Genomic DNA, 18522 nt, shown 5'->3' on the forward strand with positions numbered 1-18522 from the left:
CTGAATGTCCCACTGCGGCCCTGGAGCCACACACACACACACACACACACACACACACACACACACACACACACCACTATTCAACAACACAGGTCAGATCACACACACATCACTGACAAAAAACACACCAGTCATTTACAAAGACGCACACGTGCATAAGCACACACAGACACACACATATATAGACACACACAGAGACACAAGCATAGACACACACACTTACAGACACACACCACACATTCATTCATTCATTCATTCATTCATTTTCCTTTGGCTTAGTCTCTTATTTATCAGGGGTAGCCACAGCAGAATGAACCGCCAACTACTCCAGCATTTGTTTTCCACAGCGGATGCCCTTCCGGCTGCAACCCAGTACTGGGAAACACCCAAACACACTCATTCTCTCACACACACACTCATACTATGAACTCTTTGTGATAAAGCAGCGGCGCTTCTGAAAGCAGCAGAAGATCGAGTCAGTATACTACAGGCTTGAGGAAGGAATTTACAGCAGCTGTCATTAAAAGAGTTCCTGCACTTCCCCCTTCAGCCTCGCAACCCGAGCCGTCACTATACACTGCAGAGAGAAACAGATAATGACAGAAGAGAGAGAAAGAGACGGACATGATGACACTCACACCACCATCTGCAGAGACTCTGAGCTTCATTCAGAATCAGCACAATGATGTAATAGTCAATATTATAACACACAGTGCTCAGCATAAATAATGAGCTCATATTTTAATCCATTTCTCTGTGAATATAGGTCATTTATATTTAGTGCATTTGAACAAAACTGATAAAATAGATTTATTAAACAGATTTTTTTTTATATATTATTTTAGTCACCTAGAAGGATGAAAATATATACACTTCAATTAATGTAAAATATTGCAAAAATTAAAAACTACTAAATTTCAGCAAAGTTGTCTGTTTTTTGTTTCTTAAAGAGCACATAGTTGACCTCTTTTTTATGATTTAATATTAATATTAAGGTTCTTCTGAGTGGGCCAGTTTAGGTTCAGTTCAAAACACAATTCAGATTGTTTTATTATAATGTGTTAAAGTGTCATGTTGGGGGCGTGTCCACAGCTCGCTGATTTAGGGGTGTGTTGCTTCACATGTAGACTAGTTTCGGCTTCCCACCAACGTAACAAGGGGGCGGAGCCATGAGCTCACCCGCTCTGTGTTTGCAACAGAGTCTGACAGGCAGACGGAGAAGGAGAGAGAGGATCAGCAATCAGTTGTACATGTACGACTCTGACACAGACCAAGCAGAGAGTACACAATCATTTTCGTCTTTGTACAGTTTTACAGCCAACTGTGTGCTAGTTTCAAGTGCCGAGCTTGTACACAGAAACTAATAACCACGCACACTGAATTAACTTTGACTGAGGCACCGGATGCGCCGCTCGAAGCTGCAACACGGCACACCAGACACTCTCTGTGGCGCGGCAGAGACATGAAGTGTCCCGAATCGTCGCGCCACGCATTTTTGAATTCTAAACATCGGTTTCTGCAGCGGTCCGCGGCGCCCAGCCGTCGACTTGAGTGTACCCTGATAGAAACCGATGTTTATAATTCTAAAACGCATGCTAGTTAAGATCACAGGGAGCTTCTGGGATCGCGAGAAATGCAAACGGCTGAAGTATAAGGTAGACTCAATGAGAAGTACACATGTTTGCAAACCTACCTAAAGATACAACCAATAATTCCGATTAGAGCGATAATGTGGAGAATATTGATCTTGTGTTGAGCCCAATGAGCCTTGCATCTAAAAATAGAGCTAGCGTGTTCCTTTAGTGATATCGCTTCCACTCACGCTGAAAATGGCGGACGTGAATCAACAAACTGAGGATATGATGATGCGCCTGTCAATCAATATTGGTGGGCGGGGGGACCGCTCTCCTACGTAAAGTTGCGGTCGGTTTGAAAAACAGCTCCAATTGGTCCACCGTTTTTATGTTGATAAATTGGAAAAAAAGCACTGGGTGTGTTTATATCACCCCAATATGACGCTCTATACACCATACATGCACATATGTCTGTCCAAACAGCTTGAAAATTTTTCATAGGTGCCCTTTAAAGCACAATGGGGTATATGCCGGAGCATGCTAATAGGACTTTTAATTTGCCAGTAACCTGGGTTAATCGTTTCCGGTTAATTGTATGCCAATGTAAAATCGGCGCATTTAAGGTCTGTTTTCTTTAAAAATCTGAGATCTCCACTGGCTGAGTGATATCTGATATAAAGTGGGTCTCAGATTGTACAAGAAGCACTGCATTAAATAACATTTCCCCCACCATGTCTTTATAATATAAGCATTTATTTTACCCCAATATATTTAATGGAGCTTCTGCGCTATCCTGCCGATTCTGACAGGCACGCGCGAGTAAACGGCTTTTTCTCTCGTTTTACGCTTGAGCAACTAAATGAATGCCAAAGTCTGTTTAACTGATTGTATTTTAATTACATTACAACATCGATGCTGTAAAAGGAAGCGTATAAAATGGAAAAAACTCACAATAACAGGTCACCGGACGTTTATCAGTATGGGAAACACACTAGCTCGACATATACCCTATTACTGACAAAAATACAGTAATTTAAGTATTTAATTTATTACTTTACATCACTACTTAAAGCAGGGGTCTCAAACTAATTTATTAATTTGAGGCCCGCGGTTTAATTTTAAAGTTTAATGTTAGTGCAGCCCGCGAGTTTAATATGAATGGCACTTTACAGCGTTGTGTGTGGAGCTTAACGAACCAACCAATCACAGTGGGGTATATGGCTCTGGGGGCGGGACATCGTCTGGGCTTGACGCAGGCAGAGAAAATGTGCGTTCGACATGAAACATGGCTGCAGCCGAAGACCAACGAGATTAGCCGAGCGCAGGCGGGGGCGTATGGAGAGAGATTAGACTCAATAATAATTCACGCAAAAGACACGATGTACACATGCGTAGCCAAATTCACGTACGTAAAATATTTATTTATACTTACAAAAACAATTCACATGCTCAAAATAAAAATACATTTTCATAAAATACGTTTCACAAATGCAAAACACCATTTGCAAATATATAAGAGTGTACAGAAAGTTTTGAATGTTTAAAATTCACGAGTTCATCCTGAATGAGAATGTGCAAATCCTCTCTCACGTACGACTCACCCTGAATACCAGTGTGTGCATTTTTGAGACTTTCCTGCCAGAAACAGGCAACTCGTACCTCTCAGCCAATCAGATGAGAGCTGTACTCGATGTCAACCACTCTGCACTCCTTTTGCGCAGTCTGTTCCTCTAACCAACATGGCGGATACTCCTGTAAGTCAATACTAGTTTCCTACTAGTTTGTGTATACGCTTTTTATAGTAGAATCTGAGTGTATTTTCAGTGACTCAATAGAAAAGTGCTTGTGTTAAGTCTATGCTAATTTAAGTGTATAGTAATAAATGTGCAAAGCATCTTGTATTAGCCGCCATGTTGTAATTTGAACTCTTCACCTGCCATGCTAAATAGAGGAGTATTCTTCTTCTTAGAGGATCATCTCCGTTAATTAAGTCAGACTGCGCAAATGGTGCGCACAGTGAAGCGCTTCGGTCATTCCCGCGTTCTCAGGGAGTTGTGATTGGTTGAACAGTAAGCTCGCATCTTATTGGCTACAGGGCACGAGTGACTCACGTGGGAGGTGTGTGCTGACAGGAAAGTCTCAAAAATGCACACACTGGTATTCAGGGTGAGTCGTACGTGAGAGAGGATTTGCACATTCTCATTCAGGATGAACTCGTGAATTTTAAACATTCAAAACTTTTTGTGAAACGTATTTTATGAAAATGTATTTTTATTTTGTGCATGTGAATTGTTTTTGTAAGTATAAATAAATATTTTACGTACGTGGATTTGGCTACGCATGTGTACATCGTGTCTTTTGCGTGAATTATTATTGAGTCTAATCTCTCTCCATAGGGGCGGAGTTGAAAACGGAGCCGTCAAGCCGGACAAGCCGGTGCTCAAAGTCGCTGCAGTCATGATGACCGATCACATGGTGTGATCATTTATTTATTAATTTGTTGAAATAACAACAAAAGATGTACAGTACAAATAAATCAGAATACTGTCTCTACAAACTATAGGTTATTGTTAACAATAAGGGAATTACGAATTAAATTTAAGTAGCCTATATCACAACACATGAGAAATAAGGGGAAAACAAGAGAGAACATGAAAAGGAAATAAATATCCACTAATAGGGTTATTTTGGATAATAAAAGCATTTTTAAAAAAGCACTTTAATCCTAAAAGATTAAACAAAAGGACCAAAATAAATGAGCTACACCAAGTAGAAATGTCTCAGAAAGAGCAGGTACATCAGTCACTTTAAACATTTCGTAACCGGCTTGACAGGAAATAAAATATTTTAGAATCATACATTTTTATATTTAATAATATATATTTTAACTTAATTTGTTGAGGAATCTTTATAGGGGTGTCAGGATCAATGATGATAATTATTTTATTACAAGTCAGTAAGACTTACTCAAGTTAATATTTAGGTTATGTCCTAAAATATATCATTTAAATTGTTTATAGAGCTGAATACAGTAAATTAGTCTGTATAAAAAAGCCCAAAATAAACCTGTGCAAACAATCTAGCCATTATGAACATTATTTAACAAAAAGATGATCCTGCAGTGAAATATATCTTTTAATAAGCATGATGTGTACAAGATAGAGAGGGGATGAAAAGATAATTGTTTGTTTTGAAATTTGTGAATCCGAAGTTGTCCAATAATAAACCCGAAACACACGTGGTTGTTGTCATGCGGTGAACTCAGCCAATCGTGTAATGTCAGTGTCGTCATCAGAGCTCCAGCAGTCGCTCTACAGATGCTGCACGGGCTGAATCAGTCGTCTGATCTTGGAGCGCAGCGTTGATCCGGACAACATTTCTAACCAGCATGCTCTGCTTTAAGATCGATCTGCGCAGCGCTGCATGAAGTCGAACGCACCTAATCACTTCTCAGTGAAAGTTACAGCAGCATGGGGTTTGGATGAAAGTGAGTATGGAGAGAGATTAGACTCAATAATAATTCACGCAAAAGACACGATGTACACATGCGTAGCCAAATCCACGTACGTAAAATATTTATTTATACTTACAAAAACAATTCACATGCACAAAATAAAAATACATTTTCATAAAATACGTTTCACAAAAAGTTTTGAATGTTTAAAATTCACGAGTTCATCCTGAATGAGAATGTGCAAATCCTCTCTCACGTACGACTCACCCTGAATACCAGTGTGTGCATTTTTGAGACTTTCCTGTCAGCACACACCTCCCACGTGAGTCACTCGTGCCCTGTAGCCAATAAGAGCTACTGTTCAACCAATCACAACTCCCTGAGAACGCGGGAATGACCGAAGCGCTTCACTGTGCGCACCATTTGCGCAGTCTGACTTAATTAACGGAGATGATCCTCTAAGAAGAAGAATACTCCTCTATTTAGCATGGCAGGTGAAGAGTTCAAATTACAACATGGCGGCTAATACAAGATGCTTTGCACATTTATTACTATACACTTAAATTAGCATAGACTTAACACAAGCACTTTTCTATTGAGTTACTGAAAATACACTCAGATTCTACTATAAAAAGCGTATACACAAACTAGTAGGAAACAGTATTGACTTACAGGAGTATCCGCCATGTTGGTTAGAGGAACAGACTGCGCAAAAGGAGCGCAGAGTGGTTGACATCGAGTACAGCTCTCATCTGATTGGCTAAAAGGTACGAGTTGCCTGTTTCTGGCAGGAAAGTCTCAAAATGCACACACTGGTATTCAGGGTGAGTCGTACGTGAGAGAGGATTTGCACATTCTCATTCAGGATGAACTCGTGAATTTTAAACATTCAAAACTTTCTGTACACTCTTATATATTTGCAAATGGTGTTTTGCATTTGTGAAACGTATTTTATGAAAATGTATTTTTATTTTGTGCATGTGAATTGTTTTTATAAGTATAAATAAATATTTTACGTACGTGAATTTGGCTACGCATGTGTACATCGTGTCTTTTGCGTGAATTATTATTGAGTCTAATCTCTCTCCATAAGTGAGGACTGCTAGGGGATCTTACGTTTACAATCACTCTCTCTGGTATATAAATCAGACCTTAATTTGAGCCGGATCTTGTCAGATCCTGTTCAGGGAAATGTCAGAAATTCGTGTTTTGCTTTCTGGAATTTATTCTAATTGATTCGGCATTAACTTGTGCGTGGAGAATACCTGCATGTGTGTGTGTGTGAGAGAGAGAGAGAGAGAGACAGAGAAAGAGTGTATGAGTGCAAGCGAAGGCTGTGTGCAAGTTAAAGCAAAATACACGTTGAACTATTGGCCTGAACAATATTTTCAACCAATCATCTGTCTTACGTTTACAATCACTCTCATTGGTTGGGGGTTATTGTTTCGCGCACAGTGAGCAGCGAAAATAAATAACGGCTCAGTGGCCTACCTAAATGATATCTGTATTTTTAAAATAGCAAAGAGGCAATCAAGCATATTTCATGTTTAAAAACCAGCAGTAAATCTGATAATGAGCCTGATCAAACGAGATCTCGAGAAGCTGCGGTCTCTGAATCAGTATAGCGGGAGGGCAAAAGTAAAGCTAGTCAAGTCGGCCACAGAACATGTGAACTCTTCTTGAAGATTAGACAGAGTGAGTTATTTAATTACTATTTTTCTCTTGGAAGTGAACTGAAATGGCACTTAGAGAGTTAATGTGAGGTCTCTCTCTCGCTCTGACAAAATAAATCAAAGGGATGCGCGATCAAAGAAAAGTGTAGTCGAATGTAGTCGTCTGCAGTCACATATCGACACCTATCCATCAGCAATAGGAGTCCTTGGTAACCCGGACCAATAATAGGGTCGTACGGTTATTTGTGGATCATTGGCATTGCACTACTTGCATTGTATTTGCATTGAACATTACATATATTCATTCATTCAATCATTTTCTTTTCAGCTTAGTCCCTTCATTAATCTAAGGTCGCCACAGCGGAATGAACCGCCAATTTATCCAGCACATGTTTCACGCAGCGGATGCCCTTACAGCTGCAACCTATCACTGGGAAACATCCATACACACTCATTCCCACTCATACACTACGGACAATTTAGCCTACCTAATTCACCTGTAACACATGTGTTTGGACTGGGGGAAACCGGAGCACAGAGGAAACCCACACGAACACAGGGAGAACATGCAAACTCCACACTGAAACGCCAACTGACCCAGCCGAGTCTCGAACCAGCGACCTTCTTGCTGTGAGGCGACAGCACTACCGACTGCGCCACCGCGTCGTCCACACATATATTTCTATATAATGTAAAAGTTTTTCATCTTATTTTGTGTTAACAAAATTCCAATCTTCTCAAATCTCTTTTTACATTTTTAACACAAAATAAGATGAAAAAAATAAACAAATAAAAAGTAATAATTAATAATGTAATTAACATCTTGAAGAAAACCTGATGCGGCCCAGCGTCACCCAGACTCTACCTCCAGCGGCCCTCAGGTAAACTGAGTTTTAGACCCCTGACTTAAAGTCATAATACCAACGTTCATATGCTGAACGCTGATTCATTCATTCATTTTCCTTCAGCTTAGTCCCTTATTTATTAGGGGTCGCCACAGCAGAATGAACCGCCAACTATTCCAGCATTTGTTTTACACAGCGGATGGCCTTCCAGCTGCAACCCTGTGCTGGGAAACACCTATACACACTCATTCATACACACTCCTACACTACGTCCAATTTAGTTGATCAATTCCCCTATAGCGCATGTGTTTGGAGTGTGAGGCACCCGGAGAAAACCCACGCCAACACGGGGAGAACATGCAAACTCTACACAGAAACACCAACTGACCAAGCTGAGACTCAAACCAGCGACCTTCTTGCCTCTGTTAAACACTAAAGACGATATATTAAAGAATGCTGGTAACCATTGACTTGCATAGTCAAAAAAACAAATACTATAGAAGTCAATGGTTACCGGTTTCTAGCTTTCTTCACAATATCTTCTTTTGCGTTCAACAGATGAAACAAGTAAAGGGTGAGTAAATGATAACAGAATTTAAATATTTGTGTGAGCTATCACGCTAATACTAATTCTGAATTAGAGGACTTTCATGAAGACTCCTCTACTCCGCTGTCAGGTTTGTGTACGTCCACAGCGCTCCTCTATACTGGGAAACTAAAATAGATGTGGAGTCTATAAATAAGCAGCTGCAGGCCTTTAATCACATCATGTGGACAGAGATGTCAACAAATCATCTGACCCACACTCCAGAGATTTACACACACTCCACAGTCCATCTCAAGCCAAAAAACACACCGCGCACTGCTTACAGGGTCAGGTCTAGAAGGGATACAGCTGAGGATACTCACACCAGTAAAGCATACTTTTTGTGACACTGTTAAACAATAATTTACATTACTGTGAGAGTTGGGGTAGAAGTAGATGTTAATAAAATATCATTTAATGAGTAATTTAATAAATAATATGAATAATACTCTGTAAAACTACTGTTTGTACAGTACTATGAGGGTTAAGGTAGGGCAGACATTAATAAAATATAATTTAATGAGTAATTAAATAAATAATATGAATAATACTCTGTAAAACTACTGTTTGTACAGTACTATGAGGGTTAAGGTAGGGTAGACATTAATAAAATATAATTTAATGAGTAATTAAATAAATAATATGAATAATACTCTGTAAAACTACTGTTTTTACAGTACTCCCTGCTGAAAAATCCAGCTTAACCAGCCTAAGCTGGTTGACTGGTTTTAGCTGGTTGACCAGCCTGGTTTTAGAGGGGTTCTGGCCATTTCCAGGCTGGTTTCCAGTCATTTCCAGCCTGGTCTTAGATGGTCAGGCTGGAAAATGACCAGCTAATACCATCTAAAACCAGCTTGACCAGCCTGGTTTAAACTGGACATAGCTGGTTTTGGCTGGGCTCCCAGCCTGGCTAGGCTGGTCAAGCTGGTTTTAGCTGGTCATCTCCCAGCCTGACCAGCTAAGACCAGGCTGGAAATGGCTGGAAACCAGCTAAAACCAGCCGACCAGCCTAGACTGGTTTAAGCTAGATTTTTAAGTAGGGCTGTGAGGGTTTTGGTAGAGTAGATGTTAATAAAATGTGATTTAATAAATAATATGAATAATACTCTGTATAATTACTGTTTTTACAGTACTGTGAGGGTTTCGGTAGGGTAGACATTAACAAAATACAAGTAAATGGGTAATTTAATAATTAATATGAATTATTTTTGTTATAATTACTGTTTTTACAGTACTGTGAGGGTCGGTTTGGGGTTAGGGTTGATGTAGAAGTTAATGAAATACAATTAAATGGGTAATTTAATAAATAATATTAATAATTCTCGTTATAATTACTGATTTTATGTCACTGTGAGGGTTGAGTTTAGAGTCGGGGAAGGGGTAGATGTTAATAAAATACAATTTAATAGGTAATTTATTAAATAATATGAATAACACTCAGTATAATTACTGATTTACATTACTGTGAGGGTTGGTTTAGGGTTGAGGTTGGGGTTGACATTATTAAAATACAATTTAATGGGTAATTTATTAAATAATATAAATAATTATCATTAACTTGTAGCCACAGCTGTATCCCTTCTAGCAATGACCCTATTTCAGGCTTATTGTGATCAGATATTATGAAGGAAAAGAGTCCGAAATGAAAAATTGAATTAAATCACTGTTATGTTTATTATAGTATATGCAATATCTATACAGCAGAAAGGTGAGGTGAATTTGAATTATTTTAAACAGGGTTGCCAGGTTTTCACAACAAAATTAGTCCAATCGCTAGTCAATAATAGCCCAAAACTAGCCTAATAATATCAATATTAATATTCAATTCAATTCATGCTTATTTATATAGCGCTTTTTACAATGTAGATTGTGTCAACTTCTTAATACAAGTTATTAATATATTTTAATATAGATTAGTATAGCTTAATATAGTTCTAGTAACGTTCAGATTTTTTTCATTATGATCCTAGCACAGTTTTGGTAGAGTAAAATATTTCAGTGCCACTATAAAAATATGTGACTGATGCAATAAGTCAAACCTTTCACCCACAGAATAAATAATAAATAAGTGGTTGCATGTATAGGTTGTTTATCCAAATTTGACCAATCAGAAGAAGCTGTACTATCTTTAGACATGCCTTCCCAGTAGGAGCTGTTCTGCTATTGGCTGGAGCGGCCCAAAGGCAAACCGCCTTGAAAAAATAATACAGTAATTTATAGTAAATACTACAGTATCTACTTCATTCATTCATTTTCTTTTTGGCTTAGTGCCTTTATTATTAAGGGGTCGCCACAGCGGAATGAACCGCCAGCACACGTTTTACGCAGCGGATGCCCTTCCAGCTTCAACCCATCATCGGGAACACAACTAAACACACTCATTCACATATAGACACTACAGACAATTGATCTTTACCCAATTCCTCTATAGCACATGTGTTACCCACGCCAACACAGGGAGAACACTCAAACCTACAACCTTCTTGCTGTGAGGCGATCGTGCTATGCACTGCGCCACTGTGACGCCTTATCTACTTAATCTGTTGTGGTTATTATACAGTTGCAATGAAAACGCATGGTAACAACTAAAGTAATATAACTAATAACAATAAAAAATGAATCAGAATTAAGCGAGTTTCACTCTAAAACAAGCTTTATAATCTGCAATAGGGATAAGAAATATAATTTAAAAGGAAGTTTATTGACAACAGCCAATCACAGTCAGGATATCTGCATGTATTTATACTCATTCATAGGGTTTATGTACCCCGAATGAATGTTAATTAGATGAAAAAATTTATATATTATTTGTTTATTTGTATTATTGTTAGCAAATGATAAAAAATTAATTAATTAATTAATAAACAAATAAATAAATAAATAAATAAATAAATAAAATAAATAAATACATGAATAAATAAATAAATAAATAAAATACATAATAAATAAATAAATAAATAAAATAAATAAATAAATCGCTGACAAATAAATAAACAAATAAATAAAATAAATACATAAATAAACAAATACATAAATAACAATAATAAAATAAATACATAAATAAACAAATAAATAAATAAATAAATAAACAAATAAATAAAAAAAATCAAAAAATAAATCACTGACAAAAATAGCATTGTAAGAAATACTGTAATTGCAATACTCAACAAAAAATATATCCCATATTGCATATTTTCCTAGAATCGTGCTGCTGTAAAACACACAGCTACTGCATTAAAGAAAAGACATTGTTTCCAACACTGCTGATAACAATCAGAAAGATCCACATCCTGCTAAATGCACATCCTGCTAAATCACACTACAGAAGCAAACACAACTGAGTTATTACTGATGAGAGATCACAAGATACAAGAAAACATCCAAATGCATCGCACAAGAAGGTTATGATTACGCAATGATCAATGTAATGAAATGCATAAATAAAAAGATCATCACTGCAGCTACACACACACACACACTCACTCACGCTAACACACCCACTGCACGCGTGCACAAACACTTCCACGTGTGAACTGACAAAATCAGGCCAAATGTCTCTTTACTCAGTCTGGACGCCGGCCAAAGTTGACTCAGTGTTTGGCAGGAGCTCAAGAGAACAAATGAGTACAGCGAAGTGCCAGAACACACACACACACACACACACACACACACACACACACACACACACACTGAGAGCATGAGGACAGCAAGCAGAGCAGATGTTTCTCCTGAGGGCCAGCAGACTCTCTTACACACGCGCACACACACACACACACACACACACACACACGCACACACACACGCACACACACACACACACACACACACACACACACACACACTTGACTCAATTCAAAATTTGCAGGTACATTTCAAGAATTTTGGTACAAGTATAACATTACAAAAACACTTTAAAATTCACTAATTTTCCTTCGGCTTAGTCTCTTATTCATCAGGGGTCGCCACAGCGGAATGAATCGCCAACTATTCCAACATATGTTTTAAACAGCAGATACCCTTCCACCTGTAACCCAGTACTGAGAAACACCCATACACACTTATTCACACACAGACGCACGCACGCAAGCACGCACGCACGCACGCACACACACACACACACACACACACTACGGCCAATTTAGTTGATCAATTCCCCTATAGCGCATGTGTTTGGACTGTGGGGGAAACCGGAGCACCCGGAGGAAACCCACACCAACACGGGGAGAACATGCAAACTCCACACAGAAACACCAACTGACCCAGCCGAGACTCGAACCAGCGACCTTCTTGCTGTGAGGCCACAGTGCTAATGTAACAGGATCACTTCAAGTATATTGACTTCACTATATTTTCCTCCTGTTTAGTTAATTTAAAAGTGACTTGTGTTCACAATATAAATGTATAAAGAGTCTGCAATATGACAGTGGTTTCACCTCTTCTCCCCCTTGGGTTAACATCAAGGTGGTATAGTCCAAGCAGCCATACCTGTTGTACTATCATTTGAGCGGTCTTTTCCACCTTTTCCCTGGACTGAAGAGGTGTGCTCTACCTGTTCCACATTGAACTTAGCACTGGTCATAATTAACACACACAGAAATACAGATTTCAGTTTAATTTTAATCATTTATTTACTGATGTAAAGACAATTTCTTACATTGTAGAGCAGGGGTCATCAAACTTGTTCCTGAAGGGCCGGTGTCCTGCAGATTTTAGCTCCAACCCTAATCAAACACATCTGAACAAACTAATCAACGTCTTACTAGGTACTCTCGAAACTCCCAGGCAGGTGTGTTGGGGCATGTTGGAGCTAAACCCTGGAGGGACACCGGCCCTCCAGGACCGAGATTGGTGACCCCTGTTGTAGAGCGTTAGTTTTGTTGACAGTGTGCATTTAATGGTATGAGCTGAGGCTGCCGATCTGTCACAAACATAATAGCATTCTCTGTGCAGGTATGCATTTATGATCTTTATTCTGACGATGTAATATGAGGATCGTCGCGGCTCATATACTGGCTTTTGTAATTGTGAGAGTAATTTTTCTCTTTCTCTTTCCCGTCTTCACGTGCTTCCACGGCGCCTCTTGCTCTTTCACTTTTCCACCTTTTCCCTGGACTAAAGAGTGTACATCCTGTTTATCGAACCAATCTTCTGTCTCGCTACAATCCAACCCGCTTTTTAAGATCTCAAAACTCAAGGCTTCTGGTAGTACCTAGAATAGCAAAGTCAAGTAAAGGAGGTCGAGCCTTCTCATTTATGGCTCCTAAACTCTGGAATAGCCTTCCTGATAATGTCCGAGGCTCAGACACACTCTTGCAGTTCAACACTAGATTAAAGACCTATCTGTTCAGTAAAGCATACACTTAGTGCACCACTTAGGGGGCTTCCACACAGGTTTCAGCATCTTGTTTATATACACTATGAACAGCAGCTACGCTAATTATTCTCTTTATTCTCCATTTCCACCTGGGGATACTCTTCCCGAGGCCCTCAGACTATGCAGAGTCACTGATTCGATCCAAGACCAACGACGAGATGATCCCAAGGTTTCCATAATCCTGGACCAGGCCATATCCTGAGCAGCTGCTGTGGTGGTCATGGAGGAGTGGAGAACATGAGACTGATTCCTGTGATGCTCCAGAGACAGACGAGTCTTCGCTGAGGCCAGCTTCCAGCCTCCGCCACTGAGACTGCAGCTCTGCACAAGACGTTTGGCCAGCGGAGAAATTAAAATGGTCGTGCCCAACTGAGCCTGGTGTGGTTCAGTTGTCCGGCCCTGGCTTGGTTGACAGAGGTGTGTCAGCGTGCGAGTCGATTGGGCTTTGGCGCGGTGCACTTTTACGAGTGCAAAGCATGCCTGAGCCTGAAACTGAAGATGCGATGTCACTATTAAGCGACTGTTTGATATAGATTTATTAATCAATCTTACTGTTGAATGAACACGAACTGTCAGAGTATTAAAACACAAACTCCTCACTGCACCACAGCTGCACCTTCAGCAAACCTCCTGATACCTGCAGCCCGATGACTTTAGTGATGATTTATAAACAAATTTCAGGAGGAGCACGATCAGTCTTTGACAAGGCTAATTCATCACACACACAATCATTCTATTATCCAATCAGCTCAAGAGCAAACCCCTAATAATAGTCAAACACGTCATACCTCCGTTTTCTCTGGACTTCAGCGTCCCTCCACCACCCCAACTCCACACTATTAAACCTGAGGGGGGAGCGTTCTGGAGCAGGGCTAGACACTGCGCTCGGACCCTATCTCTCTTTATCCTGATAAGGGGAATAACACGAGTTAGGGTGTCTTCCCGAGCTCAGAGCCCTCTCCCAGGACAGCACGTCAAATTCGCATATTTTATTCAGTCAAATATCTGTGAGTGTGAACTCGTGAATGATCATTTATGAGCCTCAACAGAGCTGGATCTGTTCAGCGAAATATGTGACTGGGTGTCACTGCATCCTAAACCACTAAACCGATATAACTAAAGCAATCTCTACTGCGCTGAACGAGAGCGCTTCCCTTCCTGTTAAACAGAACAGCCGCATCATCGATGATGTAAGCGTGCTCCAGCTCGGGAGGCAAAATGCAGTGTGAGTGCAGGATGAGAGGGGAGACAATCGCGCTTCAGCATGATTCAAGGCAACTGTACCCCCTTTTGGCCCGTTTCCACTGAGTGGTACGGTTCGGTTCAGTACGCTTTTATAGCCGTTTACACTGTCATTCCCAAACCATCAAACCGCCATTTTTAAAAACACAGCCGAGACATTACACCATAATAATATATACATAAAATAACGAGCTAAAGTCGACCCAAGCTCAAACAAACCTTGTCGTCGTCTTGATGAACAGCCACAACAGCCAAGAAGAACAAAATCCGCCGTATCCTGTTGTTGTTTACGAGCCTGTCTAAAAGCGCGAGTGGTTTCACTTTCTCCAGAGAGCTCGATGCTGTTAGAAATATCCAACTTCTGGAGCTCATATTAATAATGTGCGTGTAATTATTATTAAAGCTCTCTGATATCCGAACCTTTCAGAAAGGGACAAACGCGAGAGTGAAGCGCAAAAAAACAAAGGAGAAGCCGGACAAAAACAGCAGCGAATGATGCGCCTGCAACCTAAAAGATGAACACACTGCCATGTTACACTATTATCATCACCTACTGGACTATTATGAACTGGGAATGACAGAGTTACTCTCTAACAGAGGTCTGGCGAAGATTAAAGATGCAGATGAGAGGTTTGCTCTGACTGTGGGCTGTATTGTGTGTTGTTTTTGAACCCAAATAAGGACTAAATGTCTGCTGTGTGTAGTTTATCTCTAATTCATAACATATCAGAGACTGTAAGGGTCTGTGTGTGTTCATATATGTTCATTAATTTATTTGATATAATCTCAGACGTTACAGTAGGCTTTTTCATCATTGATCTGCAGTTATAATCAGATCATGTTAATAGAAAGGTTAGTAATGAACATATATACACAAGTGTTTATGTGTGTAAAGCATCTGTGTTGTGTGAAGTGCTGCTCATATGATATATGAATGACCTGTACGGCGTTACTGTGACATTTACTCGAGTAAAAATGACGTCGTCTGAAACTTTCTGTCATACACCACGCCCACTAAAAGGGTTCCCTATTGGCAGTGGAAACGCAAGCCTGATAAAGGTGACCCATACCATTCTGTACCTCTCAGTGTTTACATTTTGCCTCAATGTGATTAGTCCTGTCTATTTATTCTGTTAGTTTTATTTTTGGATTATTGTAAATATTGTTTCTACATTTAAATGTTTTCCCTAATATTTACTTATTCAGTGTTAAATTATTTATTTAAGAAGGGTTTTTCAAATAGTGCTGCTGTATTTTAATTGTGAGCGCACATGTCGAAGCAGACCTATATGCATTTCAAGTGACTTACACGAACACTTGACTTCATTTAACACAAGTAACTTCTCATGGAATGGCTGTATGGTGGCTAAGTGGTTAGCACTGTGGCCTTACAGCAAGACGGTTGCTGGTTTGAGCCTCGGTCAATTGGTAGTTCTGTGTGGAGTTTGCATGTTCTCCCCGTGTTGGTGTGGGTTTCCTACGGGTGCTCCGGTTTTACCCACAGTCCAAACACATGCACTATAGGGGAATTGATTAACTAAATTGGCCATAGTGTATGAGTGTGTGTGTGTGAATGAGTGTATATGGGTGTTACCCTGCCCTGGGTTGCGGCTGGAAAGGCATCCGCTGTGTAAATCATATGCAGGAATAATTGGCGGTTCATTCCGCTGTGGTGACCCCCGATGAATAAAGGACTGAAGGAAAATGAGTGAACTTCTCATATAAGAGCACAGCGACTTTAAAAAAGTGTTTAGATACTCACACAGTGAATTGAGTACCAATATTAAAGGTAAAGTCCAGCCCAAAACTGACACTTCTGTCGTTATTTACTCTCCCTTTACTTGTTTTAAACCTTTATGAGTTTCTTTTGTCTGTTAAACACAAAAGAAGATATTCTGAAGAATGCTGAAAACCGTTAACCATTGACTTCCATAATATTTGTTTTTCCAACCAAGGCAATGGTTACCGGTTATCAGCTTTCATCAGAATATCTTCTTTTGTGTTCAACAGAAGAAAGTAAGTAAGAATAACCACTTGAGGGAGAGTAAATAGTGAATCAATCTTTATTTTGGGGTGAACTATCCCTTTAAGTAAGATTAACCCCAGCGCTCTTACCACTTTATAATGCTCTTTTGAACACAAAAGAAGATATTTATAGGAATGCTGAAAACCGGTAGCTATTGACTTCCATAATATTTGTTTTCCTTCTATTGAAGTCAATGGTTACCGGTTTTCATTTTTCTTCAAAATACATGCTTTGGTGTTCAACAGAAGTGAACTCATAAAGTATATATAATCACTTGAGGGAGAGTAAATAGTGAGTCAGTGTTCATTTTTGGGTGAGCTGTCCCTTTAAGTGAGATCATGAATAAAAAATAAAAACACTTGACAAATCGTTTGGCTTCTCAAATAAGAGCACAAAGACTCTTAAGAAGAAATGTTTAGATATTCATGCAGTAAAAACATGGCAAGGCAAGTAAAAACATATATATAAAGATTCTGTCACGACTTACTCTCCATTTACTTGCCTTAATTTTAAAACTTTATGAGTTTCTTTCTACTATTGAACATAAAAAAACATACTCTGAGGAAAGCTGAACACCGGTGACCATTGTCTTCAGTAGTAGGAAAAACAAAGCTATGGAAGTCAATGGTTACAGGTTTTCAGCATTTTATATCTTCTTTAACGCTCAACAGAAGAAAGAAAGTATATATAATTATCTATACGTTCATTATAGATAGAACTATCACTGTATGACCCAGCACTCTTACCACTTTAAATTAAGTTTTGAACACAAAATAAGATACTTTGAAGAATGCTGTAAACTATCGCTGTAAATAGGAATAACCCAGCCCTCTTACCGCTTTAAATTCTGTTTTGACTACAAAATAAGATACTTTGAAGAATGCTGTAAACTATCGCTGTAAATAAGAATAACCCAGCGCTCTTACCACTTTAAATTCTCTTTTGAACACAAAATAAGATACTTTGAAGTATGCTGTAAACTATCGCTGTAAATAAGAATAACCCAGCGCTCTTACCACTTTAAATTCTGCTTTAAACACAAAATAAGATACTTTGAAGAATGCTGTAAACTATCACTGTAAATAAGAATAACCCAGCTCTCTTAGCGCTTTAAATTCTGTTTTGAACAAAAAATAAGATACTTTGAAGAATGCTGTAAACTATCACTGTAAATAAGAATAACCCAGCGCTCTTACCACTTTAAATTCTGTTTTGAACACAAAATAAGATACTTTGAAGAATGCTGTAAACTATCGCTGTAAATAAGAATAACCCAGCGCTCTTATCACTTTAAATTCTGCTTAAACACAAAATAAGATACTTTGAAGAATGCTGTAAACTATCACTGTAAATAAGAATAACCCAGCTCTCTTAGCGCTTTAAATTCTGCTTTAAACACAAAATAAGATACTTTGAAGAATGCTGAAAACTATCACTGTAAATAAGAATAACCCAGCTCTCTTAGCGCTTTAAATTCTGCTTTGAACACAAAATAAGATACTTTGAAAAATGCTGTAAACTATCGCTGTAAATAAGAATAACCCAGCGCTCTTATCACTTTAAATTCTGTTTTGAACACAAAATAAGATACTTTGAAGAATGCTGAAAACTATCGCTGTAAATAAGAATAACCCAGCTCTTACCACTTTAAATTCTCTTTTGAACACAAAATAAGATACTTTGAAGTATGCTGTAAACTATCGCTGTAAATAAGAATAACCCAGCTCTCTTACCGCTTTAAATTCTGT

At 38.9% G+C, this 18522-nt stretch overlaps 1 protein-coding gene across 3 annotated transcripts in view; it reads right to left on the reverse strand.

Annotated features, from left to right (window-relative positions):
- si:dkey-205h23.1 (AT-rich interactive domain-containing protein 3B) overlaps positions 1 to 18522 on the reverse strand; it is a 104887-nt gene that overhangs the window by 68524 nt on the left and 17841 nt on the right. The gene's annotated exons all lie outside the window — the stretch shown is intronic.

This window comes from Danio aesculapii, chromosome 18, assembly GCF_903798145.1.
Source record: "Danio aesculapii chromosome 18, fDanAes4.1, whole genome shotgun sequence".
NCBI lineage: Eukaryota > Metazoa > Chordata > Actinopteri > Cypriniformes > Danionidae > Danio > Danio aesculapii.